Source organism: Calliopsis andreniformis, chromosome 5 (genome assembly GCF_051401765.1).
Source record: "Calliopsis andreniformis isolate RMS-2024a chromosome 5, iyCalAndr_principal, whole genome shotgun sequence".
NCBI classification, from domain to species: domain Eukaryota; kingdom Metazoa; phylum Arthropoda; class Insecta; order Hymenoptera; family Andrenidae; genus Calliopsis; species Calliopsis andreniformis.
Window position 1 is genome coordinate 13892076 of NC_135066.1, and position 25218 is coordinate 13917293.

The window sequence follows — 25218 nt, forward strand, 5'->3', positions numbered from 1 at the left end:
GTTTAGAATTATTGTGTGAGTACCATTAGTGTACCATCAATTTTTGTTCGTTTTATTGAATGTTTTTTAATGATAAGAAAATGTGTTTCTGTAATTTTTAGTGCCTTCGTTGGAAGATTCTTTGTGTTCACTATTTAGCAATTCTGTAAGCTTTCTACTCGAGCATTGAAAGCAATTTAATGTGCTATATTTGTTGAGAACCTTTACGTTCAGGTCAAAGGACAAACCAATAGACGCTCTTGAGAAGTTCACCAAGGAGTTTGTGATTAATCTTGATCGTCAACAACTTCTCTCTCAGCATCATAATCATATTTCGTGCATCGGAGTATTCTAGCGCAAATAGTTTACGCTAAAAGCACTAGCAACTCGTGAATGGATGTCAAAATCGACTCTCGAAGTACATCAGAAGCTAATAGCTGTCCCAATACTGCATCATTGCTAAGAAGCTTTTGTAAGTAGGTGAAAAAGCTTGTTTTTATTCTTGTTTTCACTTTCATTCATGAATATAAAATTCCATCTGAACAATACTGATTACAAGAAGAATAGTCTTTTACTATGCACAATAAGAGAATGGTGTGAGTACATGTTATTCCGATTAATCACAGCTTTTTGAGAAATAAAGAATTAGTACCACTCTTCAAAAAATCTAGGTCAACCGCTTTTATTCGCCTTACAGTCATTTCAAAAAAATTTGCAGCACTTTCAACGATTATTCCCTCCCGAACTACTTAATTCAACGTATAAAATTAGATTGACATCATTAGTTTCTGAGAAAACAGTTCGTAAAACGTTATTATACAGTAATATATCGATTACTATTTTATTATTATAATTTTAGGATAGCCACACACTGAGACTACATCTCTTACTATTAAATGATTATTATTCCGAGCACAACAAATTGTACATAGTACTCATATTGAGTATTAAATGAGGATATTATAATTTGTTACAGGTTTTATTATACAAAACAAGATTATTTATGTTTAATATCTTTAGAATTGTCGAGTGTTGATATTGCAAAAAATGAATTCCATTAAACAATACCATGCCGTAATAACAATACCATAACAAACAGTACTGTTGGAAAGTGTGCGTTCAGTGAAAGCATGAATCCAATTTGCGGAGCGTAGCAATGTGGTTTAACTTCCACGAGCACGGTTTATGAATGCATGGACTTTCAGCAATTGACGCTACATCAAAATCAGTTCACTTTAAACACTCAGCACGTTCGTGTATGAACAAGAATGTTAGATTACCCTTGCATAACGCATACCGAGCTTAATTTCTTCAGTAAGTAAGTAGAAATCACGACTGAAATTAACGACTGCTATCTCTAAATTAAATTCAAAGATACGAATCGTAGGCAGAAAAATCTGCACTTTGAAATTTGTATTGAATACGTGATAACCAGGAGTAAAAGTAACAGAATGGTACAGTAGAATATGAATGAAAATATGATGTGAATGAATTAAAAGTTAACGATTAGGAGGCTTGCGACTCAGATTATGTCAGTAATAGCCATTCAACGGCGTTAACCATGAATATATATTTTGTCTGGACGCGTAGCTATATTATGAGCCATCGTTTTTGCGTTCTCCCGCCGCAGAATGTAAATATGAATGAGCACAGGAGTTGACGTTAGTGGAAAGGGTGAGAGGGGTTCTTCACTCTTTATGCAGATGCACGATATGAAGTTTTAATTAAAGGAATTTATGGGCCGCGACGCGACGTTTAACGGAATCACGGAAGTTCCCTCTCGTTTGCTTTACTTGCTTTGTTCCTCCTTTATACTCTGTCCACAGCTACCACCGCGATTCCTTCACGTTTAGCACTCGGCGTGGCACAAATACGCGCTAAAAAGTTCATGTAGAAGCCTAAAGAGAGGTCCCTTTTGCGGTATAAGCTAACCACCAGTAATATTTGCTTACATTAATACACTTCGGTGTTTTTCTGCATTAGGGAATTTAGGATGAATCTCTTTTTCTTTTCTGGAGGAAGCAACAGAAACCTTTACCTTTGAATGCTTTGAACTATAGGAACATTAGCTACTTATATACGTACATTTGTGAATCTTTATATATTTATTTTCCACGACAAAGTACTGATAGGTATACTGTAAGTGGTTTGAATAAGGAGTGGGACTACGTTTGAGTTTGTCACTTGAAAGTTCAAATATTCTTCGTCGATGTTAGTTACTAATATCCGCAGAAATGAGAACTACAAAGTTATAGTGACTCTAAGTTAGCTATAAATTATATAAACTATCTAAAAATCAGCAAGTCAATTACAATACAGATATTTAAAAAACCTTTAATCAGATTTTCTAGCTTTTAAAAATGTTCAAAATGAGTAGGTCGTTCCTGCATTATTGACAATCATTAATTGAGTATCATGCTATAAAGGGGTCACGGCACATATTGCCACAGTGGTTTTTTTATGGCTTACTTTCTCCCTTTTAGATTTTGCTCCTTCCTGCATGGTTACGGAGAGAGAGAGGTAGCGATTATTCACACTCCATCCACTTCAACCACAAAATCCTGCCTTTCTACATCAAAGTCTGTTTCACGCCCAGTTTCCTCCGCGTCTGCACCCCCTCTATCGTATTCGTTGCGGCTCATAGACAACTGAACGTGTCCACGAAATTGCATATACGCGTTGAGTCATATGTATGTCACATCTACATAACCACGAGGAAAAGAATTCAAAGCAACACACTGTTGTTGCTACATACAAATAAAGCAATCAGTGGTTATGCGAGTTACCCTCGCAAAAGGGTAATGTTCAGTGCCACAGATGTTTACTATCTTCACGACCAATGAAACGAGGTGATAAATGACAAGAAATGTCTTGTCACGACGAATCGGTTAATATTTTCATTTTTGAAATCAGATGGAATTAAGTATCGAAGTAAATTGGATCAAAACAATGGAAATTTTGCGATTTTGAGCAAAAGAAGTTGATAACAAAGTCATATGTGTCTTCATAGATCTTGGACAAGTACTTTAAATCCAAACATGTCAGACATAATAAAACTACAAATATTAATTTAGACATTCTAGTAAATGACCAATAATGATTCAAACATCTCGGGTTATGAAATTGAATTAAATACTAGAATTCCAAGAAAGAGTACTCAATCACGACGAAGCAACGAGAATTCAGTAAAAGGGAATTTCATGAATATGAATGAAGATCAAATGAAAAGTTCTCTTTTCTGGTTGTCATTCAGAGGCGATCGCGTGCCTGGCCGCAGTTTGACAAGTAACAACACCCACGTGAGCACACGAAATTACACCTGGCGAGACCGATGTACACCAGGACGCACCCTTGTCGTGCGACCGTCCAACGATTTTCAGGGTTGCTAATACAAGAGTAACATGGGAATCGGAGAAATGAACACGAGAATTCATCGTACCAGAGGGACGAAACGAAAACAAAAAGGCTGATGTCACGAAATTTTAAGTCAAGCTCGGAACTGCAGCAGTCGAAACAGAAGTATATAATATATATTCAATTATATTGATATAATTCAAATAAAAAAGATATAGATATAACTAAATTTTAAACAGCATCCATGTAATTCAAATTTAAAATTTCTTGATGTAGTTCAAATTTAAAAAATATTGATATAATTCAAATTTAAAAAATATCGATATAATTCAAATTTAAAAAATATCGATATGATTCAAATTTAAAAAGTATCGATATAATTCAAATTTAAAAAATACGAATATGATTCAAACTATAATAAATTTGAAAACTCGAGATTTTGAAAAATTAAGAGTTCTATTTAACAATTTTTTTGATAATAGAAAACTGTTACCTAAGCACCAAAGAACATTTACTGTAAATAAAAGATAAGTACATTTTATCATAAGTGTGACTCTCGTTTAATTATTCTTGTAATAAAAACCTTCAGATTACTAAGTACCCAAATAGATATGGAATGCAAATAGAAAGAAAACAGAAAGTTTCTTTGCATATTCCTACAATTTCAGTTTTCTGTTGGTCATTCTCGTAGAGTAGATTACTAGAGCAATCTAACTTTACCTATTCCCAGCTTCAATGCGGATTAGTATTGAAAATGAGCAAGGATTCATGAAGAAGCAGCTGGATCGGGAAGCAAGGTTCAAAGACGCGAACGAGTACAAAAGTACAAGGAAAAGCCTGGGCATAGGTACAAGCAACTTCCATGATTTCTCCGCGAAACTTATTCCATAAAGATTCTTGTCAAAACTTTCATATTGCCGAATAAAAAGTCAAAACTGGACGAAGCTGCCAGAGGAAGAAGAATCGAATGTGGAATGCACGACTACTAATATAGGCGAACGACTTTGACTCGACGGTTAGCAATATTCTTGACTGTCTATGCACTCGATAATATCGATATTGGACGCTGCTGCCGATATATTTCGCCCATGCGCGGATAATCTGGCTGCTCCTCGATGGCTGACTGAATGTAGACGATGGAAAACGCATTAACGATATTAAATTACAGTTCCCTCGCTTGGTACACGTAAGTTTAACAATTGAAGTGAACCTTATATGAAGACTATTGTATGTATGTACCTACGACAAACAGATTGACCCCTGTATTAAACTGTTTAATTTAAACATTGAAAATTTTATTACTCAGAACTTCGAGGTATCTTTTTTATCGAAGAAAAATAGCAATACAGTTAATCAATTATTTTTAACTGTATTCTTTCAGTTTCTCAGCAATTATATTGGTTTGCACTTGTTTGATAATTGTAAAAAGATTTATATAATTAGAACATTACTAATTAAAACGAATGAAAAGTTTTACAATCGAGTGGTGTTCAACTTTTATTATAATTAAAAATATTTTATGCTCTTCTGTTCATGAATTGGCATTTATGTAATAAATTTTTAATTAGTGTGACACAAAAAAAGGTTATGAAACAATGGTAGTAGCTTTCTAGTAGTAGTATATTTAGTCATTATTTAAATATTTCTGATTAATATTCATGTATTAATAAAACTTGATTAAACTTCTAAGAAGAATTAAGTAGAAGGTTCACTAGGCTACTTATTCTGAAAATGTTACAAATGGCGGTATCTGTGATGGTAAAGACCACATATTTCTATTTTCAAGATACTGACATTCAAAGTTCTCACATTCATAATATTTTAAAAATATACAAATATATGAATTCCATCTCACTCTTAAATTAAGGCATAAGCTCTATTAAGTACGAGACTTAAATAAATTTACCATTACAGTCATAAATACACGAGCCAGTAAATGTACCCTTTCACCCCACAAAAAATTTCGAAACGACAACCCACGTCTATCCTTAAACATTGAAAAAGAAAGAAATAATACACTTTCCCTAATTCGGGTTCCCTGCGAAGCAACGTCAAAAAAGCAGCGAACCATTCGGACACTTACAGGATTCCAGTCGCGTTCGATCGTAGCTTTCGTCGCTTTAAAGTTGCAAATCCCTTCGCGGACTTTCGCAGCCAGAGTCCCAGGGAAATAGCAACGCCGATAGATCGAACTTCGACTTCGGTGCAGGCCTGGACCCGGGTCGAAATGCAATAAAAAAAGTCCTCCGCTGGTCGGTCTCGTTCGCGGATTGTCTGACAGGATATTGGAAATTGAAATTGCCAGCACAGACCGCTGGAGTTGGACGTAATTCTCCCTATATAAAAGGAAATCGGCGAATTGAAAATTAATGTAAAGTAAATAATTGAAGTTTAATACCGCTGCGAGATGGGAATTTTAAATTTTTCATCGTCGCGGATCGCTTTTGCCCGTCGACGACAGTCGATGAAAGAATAAAGAGAACGGGCAGCGGATTCTTGATATCCGATGCAAATTAACAGCCCCCGACTTTAGTCGACGATTTGAAACAAATAACTACGAAGCCGCCCTCCGTGGAAATTATTCATCGGAACAGAAGAGCAGGGAGAAATCGAAATTTTCAAAATGTATGCGATTGACTTTGACTTGAACGAAAGTTTCACGTAACGAGAAAACGGTGGCCTGGAGTCCCGTTTCACGGATCGTTCGTGGCTGAAGAAGGGAATTCAGAAGTGGAGATCCGAGTGTGGTCGATTCGAAATTCTCCTTATTAACTGGGAGTACAGAAAATGGTCGTTTAAAAGAGGGAAATATTAAAAGAAGTCAATCTACTTCGATGGAACGTTTTTGGAACCATTACCAACGTATTTCACGAATTATTCATTAGGTCTAGGAGACTGGAATATATCAAAATTTTATACCCAGTTTTGAAACAATAAAGACCAGACATTTTGGCAGTTTAAAAGTTCAAATAACTTTTTGCTCGACTTTGATCGAAGATATATACTTCACTCAGAAAATGTCGATATTTTGTCATCAGTGGTCCATTTGTAACAGATGAGGCAAATATAATACAAACTTTCAGTTACGATTCTGGAATATTATGCAATGACAGTGACGGAAGATTCGAGCGGCGCACAAATTATGGGATGATTCGATTCGGAGGTGGGACGCCGAGCTCCAGGATTTCTGTGAGTAATGTCGTTATTAGAGCGGAGAATTTAATTTAACGGCCTACCTTAATATTGCATGTTGATACCGATTAATGGACGAATGATGAAGGTGGAAATGGATTGCAGCGATAGATTGATCTTGAATGCATTACAAGCATCATACATTATATAAACATCGACCCAATTGATAATATTATCGTTTGGTAATTAAAAAACGCTTATTTTATCAGCAAAGAAAACAATCTAGATATATAAGGATTCTCGAAATGATAGATTCAGTGTCAGAAATTTTAGAAGGTGATTCTACATGACAAAATAGGATGAAATTCAAGAATGACAAAATTACGTTTAAGGCTCCATTTCAGAGTCATTAATTGTTGAAAAAATGCTTCATCATTGGAACGAAATGTGTCCGACTTAGGACTTATTCTACTGCCAACCTATAGTAGCTAGATCAGAGCCAGAGAAGTCAGTAAAGTAGGTTCCAAGTCAGACATCGCGAGATCAGTAGAATACGCTCCAAGTCAGATATAGCAAATTCAGTAGAATAAGCCCCAAGTTAGACATATTCAATTCAGTAGAATAAGTTCCAAGTCCAACACAGAAACGCCAGTAGAATAAGTCTCAAGTTAGACACGTTTCACCTGCATTTCAAGTATTTCCTCAACGATTAATAACTGTGTAATGAGGCTTTAATCGCATTTATGTCATTCTTGATTTTCGTTTTGTTTTAACATGTAGAATCATCCCTCAAAATTTCTGACACTTGTCGTTGTATACATTATGTAGATACAAACTTCTGGGTCCTTTATTTCAATCCTATCCGAAACCAGTTTCAATGATTGAAACCACGAATACTCATACCATTGCAAACAGAATCCCGACCTGACTTGACCCGAGATTCAGGTACTCGTGATTTTGGAACAATCGTTCCAAAATTGTGATTTATTTGTGAAAACTACAGAAAATTTCTATATAAATGAAACTCCAAACTTTTTCAGGTTTGAATTTTCAATGTGTATGTAGCATGAAATATAAAATGAAAATTTTGTACTATCAATGATTAAACATATTTTATACATATCAGAATCATTTCTATCAAAATCCTATATATATGTTTCGTATAACAATCATATAATATTAATTATAACTTTTCTTTAAAAAAAGATTTATTCTAGAATAAGTAGGTTACGGATGTGAAGAAAGTTAATTTAAAGTCAATAAATTGAAAAACAGATTAAAATGAACTACTATTTTGTGGAAGCTAATCCTGAAAATGGTAATTTACTACTATTCTGCTGGTTGTTGGTGAATCGATCGAACACTCTTTTATCGTGGGTAATATGCTTTGAAGGGTCTTTCAAGGTTATAATCCTCAATTTGTTTTAGCACGGCGGCTGTCCAGCGCACGATGTTGGCAACAATAAATCGAACATTTGATGGAATATTTTTTAGCCGTTTGATGGATCACAATGACGCCGTGAAATAGCTTGTTCATTTCTCACTTTTTACATCTCTGTTTTATACACGTTAGAAAATAATATTTATTTACAAAATTCCACGTCAATATAAAAACCATATTGCAATTCACTCACAAAAACAAACTTTATAAAACTAATTTCGTGCCAATATCCGCCAAAGGGATTATTATCATTATTATAACCAGTATTAAAAAACTGACTGATTTTACACTTTGGTTGCCCAAGCTTCATTCAACTCTCTAATGAATCTCGGCCTCATAAAATCAGACAAAGTGGAACTATGAAAGAATTTCCATAAAATACAAAAGGATTACCGAAAATCCTCTCGCTCTTTGAACCCCTACTGACCACTGCCGATGCAAAAAACGAATCCAGCAGATAAGCGACACGGATAAGCGACAGGTCTACGTTAAGTGACATAACTGCATATACGATCCCCTGGCAGAAGCCGGAAACCAATTATTTTCGTGCTCCAAATCCTATTCCCAATTACCTCCTGCCCGCACGCCGCGATCCGCCGACGTTCGCCAAAAACTTCCAGGTCGCTTCGATGGCGCAGCACGCCGCCAATAAATAAACAAGTTTTCAATTAATTTCATCGACACCGAGGCGCTGCGCCGGTTCGCACGGTTACATGATCGCTGGACCCGTTTGTTCACGTCAAAGTTCCCCCGTATAAATTAATACGAACACCCCGCCTAGTCCTCTTTCTCCCTCTAACACCTCTCGTGCAAGCCTCTGCCCTTCCCTTACTTCCGCTGCCGCTTTTTCTGCTGGGTTCAACCCAATTTCGCGGTCGTCAGGCAAATCCAACGAGCAGAATTTTTTACCAAATACCGTGACGGTATTAGCGCCAAAGACTCGAGGGGAAATTGAAAATTTCGTGTATACATTAAAAAGAAATATTTGAAAATGAACCTGAACGAAATGCGCGTGAGAAATCTCTATTGAGAAATCTGTTGGATACCTATTCGATTCTATAATATAGACTGTATATCCAGGTATATTTGTATATAATAACTTGATATCTAGATTTTCAGTTCTTTTTACTATTTACAGTCTTACTTATGAATATTTCTATATAATTTTTTAGTTTTTTAAGACCATATTAATTGCATTAGAAATGTAACAGATAATGATGACGTAACTGTGCTATATGTATTATTACTGTGGATAAGATATATTTGGATTTATCCCCTTATATCTGTATTATTTATGTATGCATAATTTCATTCCTTTTACTCGTAATAACTCAGTCATCGTAGTTATGAAATATGTATAATTTCGCTAGCTAATTTATAAATATTATAAATACTGATGTAAATTAATATATTCTAATTTTTCATGCATCATTGTCACGATTCATGAAATGAAATATGTATTCCAGTACTTAAATACTTATGCAACAGCGACCTCGGATAATGAGAAATAACGTAGTGAATCGTAAATATTATATGTAAGAATTGGCAAGCTCGCCATTAAGAAGATTAAAGGAGAAATATAACGAATATCCATCAGGAAATATAATTTAGGAATCGGTAGAAGTTTATCATTACTCGTGTCTTGGATGATACCTGTTTCTAACTTTACTCAATTTACTCGGGTAATACCCTATATCCTCTGATGAAACAAATTACTCATACATCCTCATAACCGAAGTATCTGGATTGTTGCCAACATTACTTTTTCAAAAATTTTTTAAAGAATCGTTAAATAAAAACATTCTATAGAACTTATGTGTGAAAATTCGTTAGAACAAATTTTGGAAAGGCTCTAATAGACAAGAGCCAGAGTTAAAACGCAACTCTATTATCGGTAATGAGATGGTCTTGATCCCCTGGGACGAGGAGCTCACGTGAGCGCAGTTCAAAGTTTCAGGCTGACGCGATGCGGCAGCAGTAGCGTGGACTAGAGTCGCGTTGTTCTCTTGCAGTCTCGTTTCTTCGAGGAACTTGACGAAACACGCGGAAGAAGGTAAGAAAGCGTTGGAGTAACCGACTGAAAGGAGCTTACACTGCTGTAGCAGGCGGAGTAGGGAATGGTCTTTCAGTTGAGCTATGTAGTAAAACGCGGTCTTTTCATGGTTGAAATAAGAATATCAAGCTCTTTAGAAAGTACGAAAAATACTTGGTAACTCTTCCCCAGAATTACTCACTCGTTAACTGAATGCTTACGGTTTGGGCTTTAACGCATTTCAGTGAAAGAAATGTGTCCGAATATCACTTTAGCGGGAAGCTGAATTTTTGCAGTGACTTACAGAAATAATACAGTGGTATAGAGGAAGCTATCTACAAATTTAATATCTGCTACAGTTTTCTGTCGCTTGAGAAAGCTGAATCTTTCATGAGAAAAGCTATATAAAGATGAAACATCGATAACATTTTAAAAAATACCTTTTTCTGCTCGCAAAACTTAACTTTGATGTTTTCTTTTGAGGGAGCGCAACAACGTAGGTATTAAAAGATTTAAATTCTTTAATCCATTAATTCGAGTTATAAAAGTCGCTTAAAAATGGTCCCCTCAAACAGAAATATCACCCTTAAAATAAAATATCCATTTATCAGACGAATCTGTGGTTAATTGTATTTACGTACCATTTGAAATGAAAAATAAAGGTAAATGTATTGAACAGTGTATCGTGGAATGTGAGTAATGTTAAACGTTGTTGCTATAGTTAATCGAAAGACCAGGTCAAAGGTAGCTGAACCAATCACCTTGATTAAGCGGTCACAGCTTCGAAGCGATAATACGTCAAACGATATAACGATATATTAAATGCATCGCTATCCCTCCGACGTGCTGTGGTTAACATGGTGCAACGAACCACATCAAAGAAGACTCTTTAACGTGGTGTAATTAATGTCGTCTTTGCGATCTACGCGTGAAGAAGGACTAAAGGGCTACGAACAATAACATTTTTACTGCACCAAGAGTACTTAGCTTCAAGGAGGTCTTTGAATACCATGCGTCAAGACGTCACATCGAGTTTAATCTAAAAAAATATTTAAAAACTTCTCTAAAGCTGACTGACAACTTTATTCCTTAATCTTATTGGCTAAAAGACAATTTCCAAGTTGGAAATTACTTACAGATACTTCAGCAAGTACCAAGTCATCTCATAAAAATTAGTCGAGTTCTGACATGCTAAGTTTGAAGCTCGAAGACTCGAAAGCAATTTCGTTGCTCTTCATTTTTGTTTTACTTTGATATTTAAAATCATCCCTTAAATTTTGGATCCCTAGTCGAGTACCCTGTATAGTCTATGAATTCTTTTCGTATTTTTAACTTTTATTCTTATCAGGGACAAAAGATTACCTGAAAGAAAAGTCTCAGGACAAAAGTGGCTCTCTTGGCAAGAGCACATACACGTATCCCCAAGAAGAGAGGTGCTTCTCTGCTGCTTTAAAAAGTTTTCACGCCATACAAGGGGATACAAAGTTCAATTGTAACCCGAACCGTCCTTAGTGATGGTGCGGATCTTGCTCTTAAGATTCTTTGAAATTACTAAAGTGTCGAAACTGTCGATTTCAGGTAACAACTGTGAGGTGAACCATGAAACAAGTTCGAGAAATAGAAAAAGAAAGTATCTAGTCCTCAGAAACCTGGACATGTGAGGTAATTGTTCTACCTGTATCTGTTATATCGAAGTGACAAGAATACTCGGATATATAAAAGAAACAAAAGTGCACACGTTTAATAGACTAAAAAAAAATAATACTCTCAGTAAAAAGTATTATATTTCTCAGAAATAAAATAATGTTCAAGCACATTATCAAACGATCTCATATAGTTCAGAGTCGCTATGGCTAAATGGCAAAATTCATAATACAACGAGGTGACCAAAAACGACAAAGGTTCTACAAGACTTCCATAAACGCTATAAAAATAACTAGTGAACATATAACACAGCATAGAAATAGAAACAGCAATTCCAGAGTAATTTCACCGTAAAATTCCACAAATTTCACGCAGGGTTCCCCAAAGGGAGGTTCAGCTACTAAAAGCTGCGAAACCGAGTCGAGGGCAGGCGGAAGAAACACGAAAGTAAGTGTAACCTCGAGAACACAATACTAGTGGACGAAATGGTTTAAAAGGTGAGCCAGCGAGGATGGAAAAGAGCAGGTGGGAAATTGAAGGGAAAGGCACAAGGGAGGCGAACGCGCGAGAAATCCTCTGTGCTGGCACGGTTTGCTTTATATCATCTAACTCGTCTCCTGCTTCCACCAAGACTCGCCTCGCTTTTCCTCGCGCCATTGTCTTCAGTTTGGCAACGAAGAGCGTTGCAAAAGGGGTTCCGAAACTCTTTCTCTCTCTCCCTCTGTCTTACCCCTTCTCCATTCTATGGCCCACATACCCACCATTTTCCCACAGACCTTCTTCGCTTCCTCTCACGCTTCTCCACTCACCGACAGATCCAGGACGAAAATAGGTTGAGAGTCGAGTGGCCCAGGGATGCGGAGGAGAACTTAAGGAGGTCGTAGGTCGTGAGGGGGCAACGAACACGAAGGATCGCGACGGCGGTGGTTCATTATCGGCATTCAGATTGAATTCTGCAAGAGAATGCCTGCTTGTCCTGATAGAAAGAGAACTGTCTATCTCCGCGTCGTCGAAGGATATGAGTTACTGACCCGTGCATAAATGAACGTTATGAATTCACCGGAGGAATATTCACCCGTGAACCTAGCCCAGGGCTCTCCTCCCCTCGGGATCGAAGCGTTCGACGCGGCGGCATATAGAGGAAATCGAGGATGAGTCGAACGCAGCAGAGGGCGAAAGGGAAGAAGTAAAGTGGAAACGGCAGAGGTCTGAAACCTTTGCCGTTCGAGGGGGCGGGCATTTCTATCTTGGCATGAGATCGAGAGGAAATCTTCAGATCGTCGAAGACGGAGAAGATTGCCACCGTCTCGACAGGAAAGGATGACGGCGGGGTCGCGAGGGCGGCGGAGTTAGGAGGAATCTGCGCCCACCCTTCTACATCCTCGATGAAACTCGCGCGATTTACTTCGCCACTGGCGTCACCACGTATCGGTGAAATAATGGGTAACGCTTTGAACCCCTTTCATATTCGCTTTTTTCCTATTCCTTCTCGATTTAAGGAACTATTTGCAGCGTCTAATATAGAATTCGAGTATGATATATCTGTGATTGTAAGACAAAACAACCTATGTGACATTTTCAAAAAGTTCGAGAGAAGACCTTAATTGACATCTAGAATATAGAATTTATAGTTTTAGAGAGACGAAAGAGTTTAGAAATATTTTCTCATTGCAGGTGTAAACGGCTGAGTTGGTAAAAACGGGAAAAAATGGTATTATAAAACATCTTTTGGTACTTCAGAGTAGACCATTATTCAAGAATATTATTAAATGAAATTAGTTCCTTCATACAATCTCGGTTCATACCCCGGAAATTTCAAAGGGGGAGAAGAACAGCCATGATTGCGCTACACAAAAAGGGTTCCCAGCTTTTGAGGTACACTATTGTCCGAAAAACCTAATTAGAAGAAATGAAATCTAAGGCAGGTATTTAATAACGCATCTTTGGAGTTAGTCGGCCATGACAATAATTCAAAAAGCAAATAAAATAGAATATACCTATCAAGAAAATTCAATTTCTGTATCACACTGTAGAAATTCCTATTCAAATTCATATGATGCTTTTATTTATTATTGGAAAGAACAGACAGAAGGCGAGCCTGAATTCTAGATATAAAATTTTAGCACAGTAAAAACTGGTTTAATTAGAAATTAATAAAAGCACACTCGTTAATAGCGACTATCTCGATACCATGTCATATATGTCAGTAGATATATATCTATGTAGATAACACTTTTACTTCCATAACCCTCACTACTACTTTTTCCACGTCAATTAATGTCCTTCTGAAAGGATTCTACGTTGGAGCACCTGACGAGACGTCTGCAAGTATAATCTAACACGTGGAACTTCCGTCCAATCTAAAAGCAAAGTCTTCCTTAACGGAAGTTAGAAGGATTCTCGAAAAGTAGAGACGGAATTACGAGAGCCAAGAGAAGAAGGTACAAGAGAGCTAAGTCGAGTGGCCATTCCACTCGGTAGGTTAAGGACACTGAAACGGAGATCCAATGAAGCCTGGCGACAATAGAACTGTCAACCAATTGTTCAACTACTTGAGCTAGTCGCTATAGTTCGGCAAAATTGATAGGCACCGTTGCGTGTTCGTTGAAAGGAAATTTGATTCGAAGAACATTCCATCCTAAGTGCCATTGGGGTGCATTGAAATAGCGATGTCGCTTCGAGTTCACGCTAGTGTAATCAGTTCTCGAGCCACTCGGAACATGCACAGCCAACCAAAAATTAATTTGAATATCATTACTTACATAAAATTGTAAGCCTTGGAACCGTGCAGTTCTCGCATAAATACAAAGTAGAATTAAAAAATTTGAAAATGACAAATTGAATGACAAATATATTTTTGGACCAATTTAGTCATTATTTGAAATACAAACATCAAATAATATTAACCAGAATCTCAAATAAGACTAATATCGAGTAATGAAAACTTTAAGAGAAATTAATTAAAGTGAAAAATTAATTTTTTAAATCTACAAAACCAAACAACTTCTCAACCACTTCTCAACCGTAGACCAACTGGGTCGTTTATTCCCAGATGAAAAGTGTCTCTTAAATTAACGTTCCAATAATTGATTTATGAGAAGATTGAAAACATTTAGCTCTTAATTTACATTTCCATCTTGCGTATAGCCCACCAAACTGTATTTCTCAATATAATACAAATTCGTATGTTACTAATAATGCAACTATATTACTCTTGATCAACTACACCCCCCAAATATTAAACAATCTAGTATATGTACCTATGTAGCTACTGACGGCGACATAATTTATCAACTACCGAGGATCTACTGCTCACTGAACCAAGCGTCAACGCGTAAACGTCTTCAACAGCTTGACGGCGGTGTTTGGTTCATTATCTCGCAGCCCGTAGGAGTCTGCGCGTTTCGCGCGGAAGGCAGACAGGAATTTACGTATCAATCAATCCCTGACGGAGCTAAATTCCGACGCAGACAATCGACGAACAATCAGATACCCCGTGAACGAGTACTTTTCCCATGACGTGGTCGAGGCGTGCGGCAAACGCTCCGATAAGGCCACATTACAACACGAAATTATGCATTCGCTGTGATAAGATCCATCGCGCGAAATTTCAGCGATTGTGAAACCAAGTGTCTCTCCTCTCCACCGTTTCCAACCCTTATGCCCCCCATCCTCCCTTCCCTTCAGCCCGATCTCTCTTTCCTCATTCATCCTATAATCAGTATCTCTGTTCGACCTACGAGAGCGAACCAATAGCACAAATCAGCTTTATGCAAATCACCGAATCTTCGCATAATGTGCCTGGTAAGCCTGTCTACGGTTGTCTTAGCTCTTATGGAAAATGGAGGCTAGACATCGTACTGACGTCTCGGTATAATTCGGGCACTTCTTGCGCTTCCACGAGATCTCCATTCTTGAAATGTACACACTAGACTAACTGAAATATCTTTGCTGTCTCTCTCTCCGTCTCTCTCTGTCTCTCTCTCTCTCTGTCTCTCTCTGTCTTTGTCTCTGTCTGCCTCTATCTCTCTCTGTATCTCTCTGTATCTCTCTGTTTCTCTCTGTATCTCTCTGTATCTCTCTGTATCTCTCTGTTTCTCTCTGTTTCTCTCTGTTTCTCTCTGTTTCTCTCTGTATCTCTCTGTATCTCTCTGTATCTCTCTGTATCTCTCTGTATCTCTCTGTATCTCTCTGTATCTCTCTGTATCTCTCTGTATCTCTCTGTTTCTCTCTTTTTCTCTCTGTATCTCTCTGTATCTCTTTCGCTCTAGTCTCTTCCTCACGCTATCGTAAATAATCGTGAAATTATCGTCACGGACGTAATTATCCGCGTGTAAATATTCCGCTACGTTACTCAACACCACCACGAAAATACGGTTCTACATGTGTACGCACTGTTTGTTTCGACAGGTTAGTCTTAATAATTCAATGGCAATTTTGAGTGAATGAAAGCTTCTATCATATCTTAATCGAATGGGATGGTTCTACGAGGAGAGGTGCAGAGGTGATTAATTTTTTATGTACTATCATATGAGAATGATAATGTAACATGGAGGACTGATTAATCAGACTAATCGGGATCTAATGTAGTGAATAAATTGAAGCGAATTTAATTATTGAAACTTGAATGAAAATTGTTGAATTTTTACCTGTGGAATTCTGATAACTGTTTGTTACGTTTTTAAATTGCGGTGAAGTGTTCTGTAATCGATATGGACTCAATCTCTACCTCTATAACTCGAATCTTTTTTATGGAATGAAAGGAATTAGTTTATATGGAACTAGCACATATTGATCTCCAGTTACGAATTAATAATCAAGCTGCAAATTTCAAAGTTTTTGCAATAAAACAAAAAGTTTGTAACTTGGAAACTATTAATGGGATAGACGATAGACTGTCTGTTTAGCTATGCACATGGAATAATTTAATTTCACAAAAATAGGATAGTAACGCCACCTAGTGACTTCAAAATGAAATAAGATTGATATATCGATAGGTGAGTTCAAAGTAACACGATGTTATAGACGGTTAAAAATTATGCAAATTATTTTCAAACAGACGCCAAAAGGTTTAAAAAATTATCCCATATGGTAAAATAAGAAAAAATTAAGAGTAACAAAATTACATTTAAAGCATCGTTTCTCAGTAATAAGTTGCATAAAAATTCCTTAAAATGTATATGAATATCGTACAAAAAAATATTAGTTACACATATCCTTAAATATTATACATATGTATCTTCGAATATTCTGGTTTCGAACACTGATAATAAAAAAAAAAGATTTCTGCCATCAACAATAGTTACTCATTACAAAAAATTCCCGCCACGTATAGTCACCCATAATTAAAAACAATTTCCTTCATCGATAATAGTTGTCGGCAAAAAAAATTTAAGTATTCATAATACATAGTTATTCATACTTAAAATCCTTTAAACAAAGATATTAACTCTCTTACTACAACTTTTTAAATTTAGGTTATGACTATAATATTCTCTGGTATAATGTAAATGTTCATACACAATGATTCAGCAAACTCTGTCGAATAATTACAATAACGTAAAACCGTAGAATTGAATTTGCTTAACAAATTCATAAAATATCAGATTAAATACAAAAAGCCGGAATTTTTTGTAAATGAGGATTTAAAACAGAGACAGACACAAATGAATTGATCGGAAAAAGGCGATTCGAATATGCTAATAGAAAAAACAGCTCATACCTCTTTGAATTCTTACAAAATGTAATCTCGCCAGACAATAGACGCTCCACGAAGCCTAGAGATTCCTTTTGCTTCTACATTTTTCTTCTGTTCTACACGATTTTTTACTGTTGCACTCGCGACACTGTCGTTCAAAGGAACATGGCGCGTAAACGAGGAAAGCAAGGGTCGGAAGTGACGTCACGGTTTTGGTAGCACTGCATTACGTAGAATACAGGAGCATAACTAACGCTGGTGCAAACTAGCCGGAACCCCGCGAAGTGACAAATTTTTGTATCTAAAAAACCTTCTTTCTATACCTTGTTAACACGTAGAAGAGTAGAAGTGCACATGTATTTTAAATTGTCCACGTTCTATTTTCCTTTAATAGCCTTAAATTCGTTTAATTACATACATTTTCTTATATTTTACTTTCAATTTATTTTGTAAAAACAGATTAACCTCTTCCACTCATGTGTAAAATAATTGACTCTCTTTATCTCGAATTGCTCCTTTCAGTGTTTGCAACCATTGACATTGTTTTAGTAATAAATAGTGCTTAAACAGTATTACATACACTGTGTCTATGTAGTTAATTGTGCCACCACAACGTATGAAGTCAAGAAAAATGTATAATTCAGGCTAATTGCAAATTGTTTTGTCACGACAATGTCAAACCCAACACCTTCACGAAAACACGGCATAAACTTCGCGAACTAAACTGGATCACAATAATTAACAGCACTGTTTCACGAGGACGCGCGAGCCTTTTCAAAGTTCTCCCACTCTCATTCCTTTTGTCAGGGAAATCGCGCAACGCTAGAGGGCCACTGTAGTTTCCTCATATTCAAATTCTGAAAATATTTTACTTTTTATAAAAAGAATATTTTACTTTTGATAAAAAAAAATATTTGTTATACTACAGTAGCTATTACTTGCAAGTTACTATATTTATAATTTTTAATAATTAAAATCGTTCATTATTTTGTTGGGAAGGGGGAATATATTAACCAATCACCGCTCACGTAATCGACCAATCAATCTGCAGTCAATCCACCAATCGCGACGCAGGAGGAGAATGGAACCAATTCGCAAGCTCCAAACGCGAAAACGCGGGAAGAAATCACGAGATTCTACCCTCGCGTCTGGTAGTAATCGATTTCCGATAAAGCGGTGGAATTTAGATAGCCATTTCGCGATACGGTTTGCTTTAAATGAGGTAAAGCGTAGAGTTTGCTTTTGAGAAGGGTGCCAGTGAAACGCAGTGGGATATTTTTCGCGAGACGTTTACGTTTGGTCGTGACGTGCTTAAGCCGAGAGACATTTTCGCCGAGAAATCATGCTGACTTACTATGTTCACGTATCCAACTGATCGATAAAAATTCTATCTACGTCGACATCGAACTTTTATAGAGGCACGCAAATCGACGAAACTTTTGCGAAGTGAGGGACTCGAAGAGGTTCAGTCGACCATATTTTACTTGTTATTAACGTGTATGACGTGTTTACTATTGAAAATCAGCGGTGAAGGAAATCGAGAAGAAGAGACTCAGAGGAGAGTGTCTGAGGATTTGCAGATCTGGGTGAGTCTTTGCACAATTGTTTCTATTCTAGTCTGTGATTATAAGAAGGGGTTAACCTCTATAAAGATAAGAAAGAAGAGCTCAAATGTAACTCTTACTTTTGGACGAGCTTTTGTCAATTTGTAGAACAAGTCGAACATGTCAGTACTTTATAAAATATTAACAATTAAATTGTCCTGCATGATATACGTCTTTAAATACATATATAATAAATCAATACACATGAATTGAATTGGAGCAGTGGTTAAATCACGCGACTGTAAAGTTTCTGATCGGCCTTTAACATGAGTTCGATTCTCGCTATATCAATTTTTTATTTCTTTTACTACGTTATTTATTTTCGTCATTATTTTTGTTTTTTATTATTTATGTTAATTTTTTACATTATTCAAATATGTTATTCTTTCTTATCTATACTGTATTGTATTTTAAAACGTTTTATTAATACTTTGTATTTCTTGTAATACCATGCATCACTTTTTAATTGAATTGATAAGAAAAAATAACAACGTATTTATTTGTTAGTTATGTTTATATAAGAAGCAGATTGATATTTTGTGAGAAATATGTATTTATATTTTTTTAAGTTCCTTTTTATATGTATATCGCAACGTAGATTGAATGCCATTCACGGAAAGAGAGATTTCACGATATGAGTTAGATTTTCGTTTTATTATTCATCACGAGGAAAAATATGGTTCCATTAAAAAAGAGATTAAAATTTAGTGATATGAACGAGTACAGAGCGAAGTTCTTTGATACAGATCGTAATCTAATACAATGAAATTTTTAAGCCACTTAAGCTCGCATTTTACACATTAATTGAAAGTATACTTCAATGGTATCTGTGGGATATTATTTCCAGAAAAAAATGGTTATTATGTTGAAATAGAAAATCTAAAAGCATAAAGAATATTAAATTATTCCAGTTTTCACACATATTTAAACTCCATTTTGTTAAAGTAGAGCTTTTACGCCTCGCATAATTATTAGCAGAAAAAAATACATGTTTTCTGTTAACGTCAAACATTCAACTTGAAAGTTACTATTTACTTACATAAAACAAATACAGCATATCTTGAAGGTCGTTGAAAAGTTTTACTACTCAAGGAAGACATTTACTTCAGGCCAATATATTTATAAACAAATTATTGGTATATTCTTACATTTACTTACTTTTCTTACATTTGCTCTTCGTTTAAAGTCACTAAGTAGCAAGAGATAAGCGAATAAAATCGTATTAGAGAGAGACTGTTTTCACGGTCAACATTCTACTCACCCAACTTACTTCATCTGCATTTTTCTGAGAGTTAGTTTTCTTCCTCCCATAGCTAATTAAACGAGAGGAAATTTCTTAGTTCTTTAGGAAGATATCAACCGATAGAATTTTTCTCATTTAGATATGTAGATTCGATTAGAATTTAAGAAAGAACAGTATGCTTATCAACGTCGAACTTAAAATAAAATCTGAAACTGGTACATTCGGGTCAAGTCCATAATTTAAGAGTTGGACCATTTGCGTTGAACCGATAATTTAAAAGAAATTGCTCATTATAGGATACTTCAATATTTATGGATATTAATATACTCAACTAATGATTTTCTTAATTATTAAATAATACCTCCACGTGAGATTCATTTCACACAGTGAATCTAAGAACCAATGCACAGGAGCGATATTTTGATGCACGATTTCATTGCGATCATGTTTTTCTTTGTTTTCCCAATTACAAACAAAGAAGACAGACATAATCGCAATGAAATCGTGCGTCAAAATATCGTTCGTATGCATCAGGGCTAAAGTGCATAAAAAAATTGCGTAACGAGAGTCTCCTAAGAATTGATTTATAAGTTACAATTTTCCACTTTACAACTTGTAAATCAATTCTTACACGATTCTTTTTTACAAGATTTAGATACATCGTGTAAAATGAGTCCCACGTGTAATTCGAAATTAAAGTGACGATAGACATATACACGACCTTGTGAATACTAATTTATCGATGTCTTATTAACTTACTAGCTCAAAAATTTGCCTGCTTACTTCCCACGAAAGTATTTAATAATGGTAATGTAACTCGACTCGTATCGTAATTTCTCATTTCTTATCTCTTCTCATTCGTTCCTCTAGGGATGCCATTAATATCCTCCCGATTAAAAGGCCATTGCACGGCGCATCGCGAACAATAAAGACACACGAAGGTAGACACAAAAGATAGTCGGGACAGTCTTCGTTCACTTTATGCAAAACGACTGATATTAAGCGATAGGTCGATGAATTAAATCTACTTCCACTCTTTAAAATACTGTGTACCGTTAATCGATCCGACGGAAATTACGTGTCCACTTTGGCGCACGGTGCCATTTTAAAAGCCTGTGAGCTTTCAGCCTGCAAATTGAATTCCGAAGTCGTTCTGCTGCATTCGGTTAACTATCAGCGTCGATGCTCAACGACATGCAATACTGCAACGACCGTTATCGCACATGACAAATGGAATATGGTTTAAAGAAAAAGAAACGCGAAAGGAATTTTCGATTCGTGTCTGTGAATCATTCGCAAAGCGAATGCCACCTGCGTGGAGTTTATCACTGTGAACTATAAAAGTTACAATGCTAAAATAGGTATTAATTTGTCTGGTTCAAGAGAAATGTTTATGTTGTGTTGAGAAAATGTGCTCGAAATATTTTCTGGATTCTTATATAGCTTGTATTAGACTGTGGTTACAGTGGATGCGTTTCGTGACGAAGAGATGTTCTGACGAATATGTTTAAACTTGTCTCACTTATACGATAAATAGTTCAGACATATTCGTCAGAAAACGCATCCACTGTAATTACAGCCTTAAATGAACTGTATTTCCACAGTGGATTACAGATTAAAATGATAACACAGTTAGAAGAAATATTGTGGATAAGTATGACAGTAATCTTGCTCAAGTACCTGTATCTAAAATGTATGTATCTTAATGTTATTCATCGAAGAAAGAACACGTTGCTTTTGGAAAATATACAATCTGCTCGAATGTATTTTAGATACAATTAATTGCCACTCTTACATCCTGTTTTAAGACGATTATGCATAAAGTATGACTGGACCTTAATCCAACGTTGCCCTATATTCCTACTAATAGTGAGATGAAATAATGTTACAAGTATCATGAAATACTAGAATATGGGTCTTCTTATCGATATTCGATTATTTGAACTGTATAGAGAATATTCCTTTTATTGCCGATACGATTAGGTAATCCTTTATAATCGCGAAAAGAGGATCAAGTTGTCGAAGTTTCGTAACTTTAGGAATTGTTCCCTAAATGTATGTTTAAAAAATATATAAAAATTAGATTGTGCTTCTGTTCAAAATGAATTCACGTAATTCCACATTGTGTGAGAAGTAAGAGAAAAGGGGATAGGTATGTGTCGTTACCATTTCGATTTTCTTCATCAAGATACGCTCTTCAATACGCGTATCGGAATCTCCTTGAAATTCAAGGGTAAAAATGGAAGAAACCTCGAGTCGTCAAGATTCCTTTCCCAGTTTCGCTAACTGTTCTCGACGTCGCTTTATCGAGGAGATTATGTCGTGAAGAACGTTAAAGCAGTATCAAATATCGAGTGGCTCAATCTTTACAGTTAACTCGGGTCTAATGGACTTTAATAGTATTAGAGTAATGCTGCCTGCTAATCGATTTAGAGACAGTTTGACTTCCAACTATTGAATTCAATAATTCGTGTATGAGAAAAACTAGGAATTAAATAGGACATTTATTTATATATTTATTGACTGTTTTTGCACCACTAATTTATTTTCGAAGTGATGCTCGAGATACAGAGACTGGCACATTTAATCATCATATCGAAACCATAGGCTAAATCAGGAACAGCAGTGATATAAGTAGTTTCTTCTTTTATCTCAGCTCATGTCCTATTGATCCATTTCACTTTCCCCCAGTTTCTCAAATTTCAATGTAAGACTGTAGTTACAATGGATGTCTTTTCTATCGAACTGATGTTTTGTCCAATACGACCAAACTATTTATCGTATGAGGAAGACAAGTTCAGACATATTCGTCAGAACATCAGTTCACCAGAAAACGCATTCACTGTAACGACATCCCAAAGCGTTTACAAATTGCTACTATTCTCTAAGATTATGTATATGTATACACATATCGAATATTCAAATAAACGCAGATCATTGCCTTAGAGCTAATAGTAGAGATGTTCGACACTTTAAACATAAAATAATAGAATAGTCTAAGGTAGAATAATAATCTATGAATGTAATTGTGTTTAGAATTTGGACACATGGATTCAGTAATACATTCGCGAGGCCCTTCCTATACTGACCCTCAGAAGATTGAACGCCTAACACGTAGCGTATTCTTTCGATGAAAAATAATAATGGACGCTTTCTAGGAACGCGAAACCGAATTCATGTACCCGAACAATAAAACGTATGAATAATGTAACGCGAGTATCAGGTTCCACGCATGCAGTAAATCTAAAAAGGCATTCGGCCCATGAAGAATTTCGAGTCTTAGTAATGAAAGGGTTAAAAGCGTACTTAACCCGTAGGACATAAAGTTGGGGAAGGTGTCGGGGACTGCATCGACTCGGGCGTCTGAAACCTTTGTAACCTGGTTCTGGTGCGAAAGTATCGCAAAGCCCAGCGTGCTTAGCATGCATGCCGAAACTTGTTTACAATACATCAGTTTTATGATCGGGGTTGCATTACCGACGCGGACCATTTCCCTTAATGAACGTTCCTCCGCTTTTATCATACGCCATTTGTCAAATCACACTTTTGCTCGGTGGCTACGACTCTCGGAAGCCGCCCACCCAGGCAATTTGTTTTCATTTCTGCTAACGATTCGCCTCGTTCCCATCCCCGCGGCCCACTTTCCATGCAGCCCAATGTACGAATCCTTCGAAAGAGTACCTGTGCAATCCTTTCTAAACGATCGATCTCGGTAACGGCTGCCTCTTCCTCTGGAGGTCATTTAGCTCCAACATTTCGCGCAGGATTTATGATACGTATGGGCGCAACCTCCTCGTGTGCTCTGGGAAAAAAGGTGCCCGAGTTCTGCGCCTCAGTTGTTCATTAGTTGAGGAGAAGATCTAAGCTAATTTGAATGAAAGCTCTGTTAGTCCAATTTCAGCCGCTTAAATGGCTGTATCATCCCTCTTATTCTGATGCTTTAATGAAAGATATTCTGATCTAATCATTTTTTTCTCATTCAAGCCTTTTTTGGTTTTAATTGTTGGGATGATTGTACCTCTTTAACGTTTAGATTACTTTACAATTTTATCGTATTTTTTACGTCCTTTCGTTCATGTAGCTAATAGTATATATTTCGTGATTCAGTACTAGGTACAAGCTTGTGAAAAATGTGTACCAGGTTGTGATATCCTGACTGAAAAACGTGAATTCAATTTTCTTACGGTCTCAAACTTTCGTCAGTTTTCTGTTAGCTAGGTGAAATGGGCGAAGTAATTCTAGAGACTGGAAGCAAATCACGACAACACAGTAGGCGACGAAACGACATATCGTTATTCCACTTCTAATGCATCCAACGTACGATGCACCTGACGCAATGCAGTCGTATGCACCGTATGTGCATACATGTAGCACATTGTTCTCAGATTTTCTCTTTCACACGCTATTTTTGCCTTTACCTCCTTTTATCCACTCCTAAATAAGTTTACTGCGCACGTGCACTCGGTCTCCTCTCAGCTTTCGATTTCCCTATTATTGACTATTTATGTCCTATTTTATTGTCGTAGACGAACGTGGGTACTGATGATGTCGGAGGAGTAGGATTCTTGACATGACTATTTCATGTTCGTAGCGCTGGAATTTCATCAGCTAATTTTGTGGATGTGAGTCTACAATCTTCTACAAATTTTATGATACATTGCGTCCCGTTTTAGATCAGCGATAAAAATTTTCTTGATGAATTGATCATAGATATATTATATTGTGGTTCTCTTAGCAACGTCTTCGTGTGAAGAGCGAAGTGTTCATCTATTACTGAGTTTATAGAAACTGCTTGGTTTGCGTCTAGAATCTAGAGCATTCTTAAATGATATCAGGTTGAATATCTTTTCTCAAGGAAATAGTTCATACATATAACACAATATCTCGAATATTGACAGGACACAACTATACCTTTCAAATATAATTCTAGTCCTACAATTATTACACAAATCCACCAACAATCTAAACAATCATATAGGTACGACAAAACTGCTCCTTGAATTAATCCTAAACAAGTGACGTGGTTATACATCAGCATAACCACATGTTCAAGTTGTCATCCTGGTCTCAGAAGCACTGTCATTGAACTGA

General features: G+C 36.3%; 1 protein-coding gene across 1 annotated transcript in view; it reads right to left on the reverse strand.

The window, feature by feature from the left end:
• Positions 1-25218, reverse strand: part of Nrx-1 (neurexin 1) — a 370027-nt gene that overhangs the window by 318808 nt on the left and 26001 nt on the right. The gene's annotated exons all lie outside the window — the stretch shown is intronic.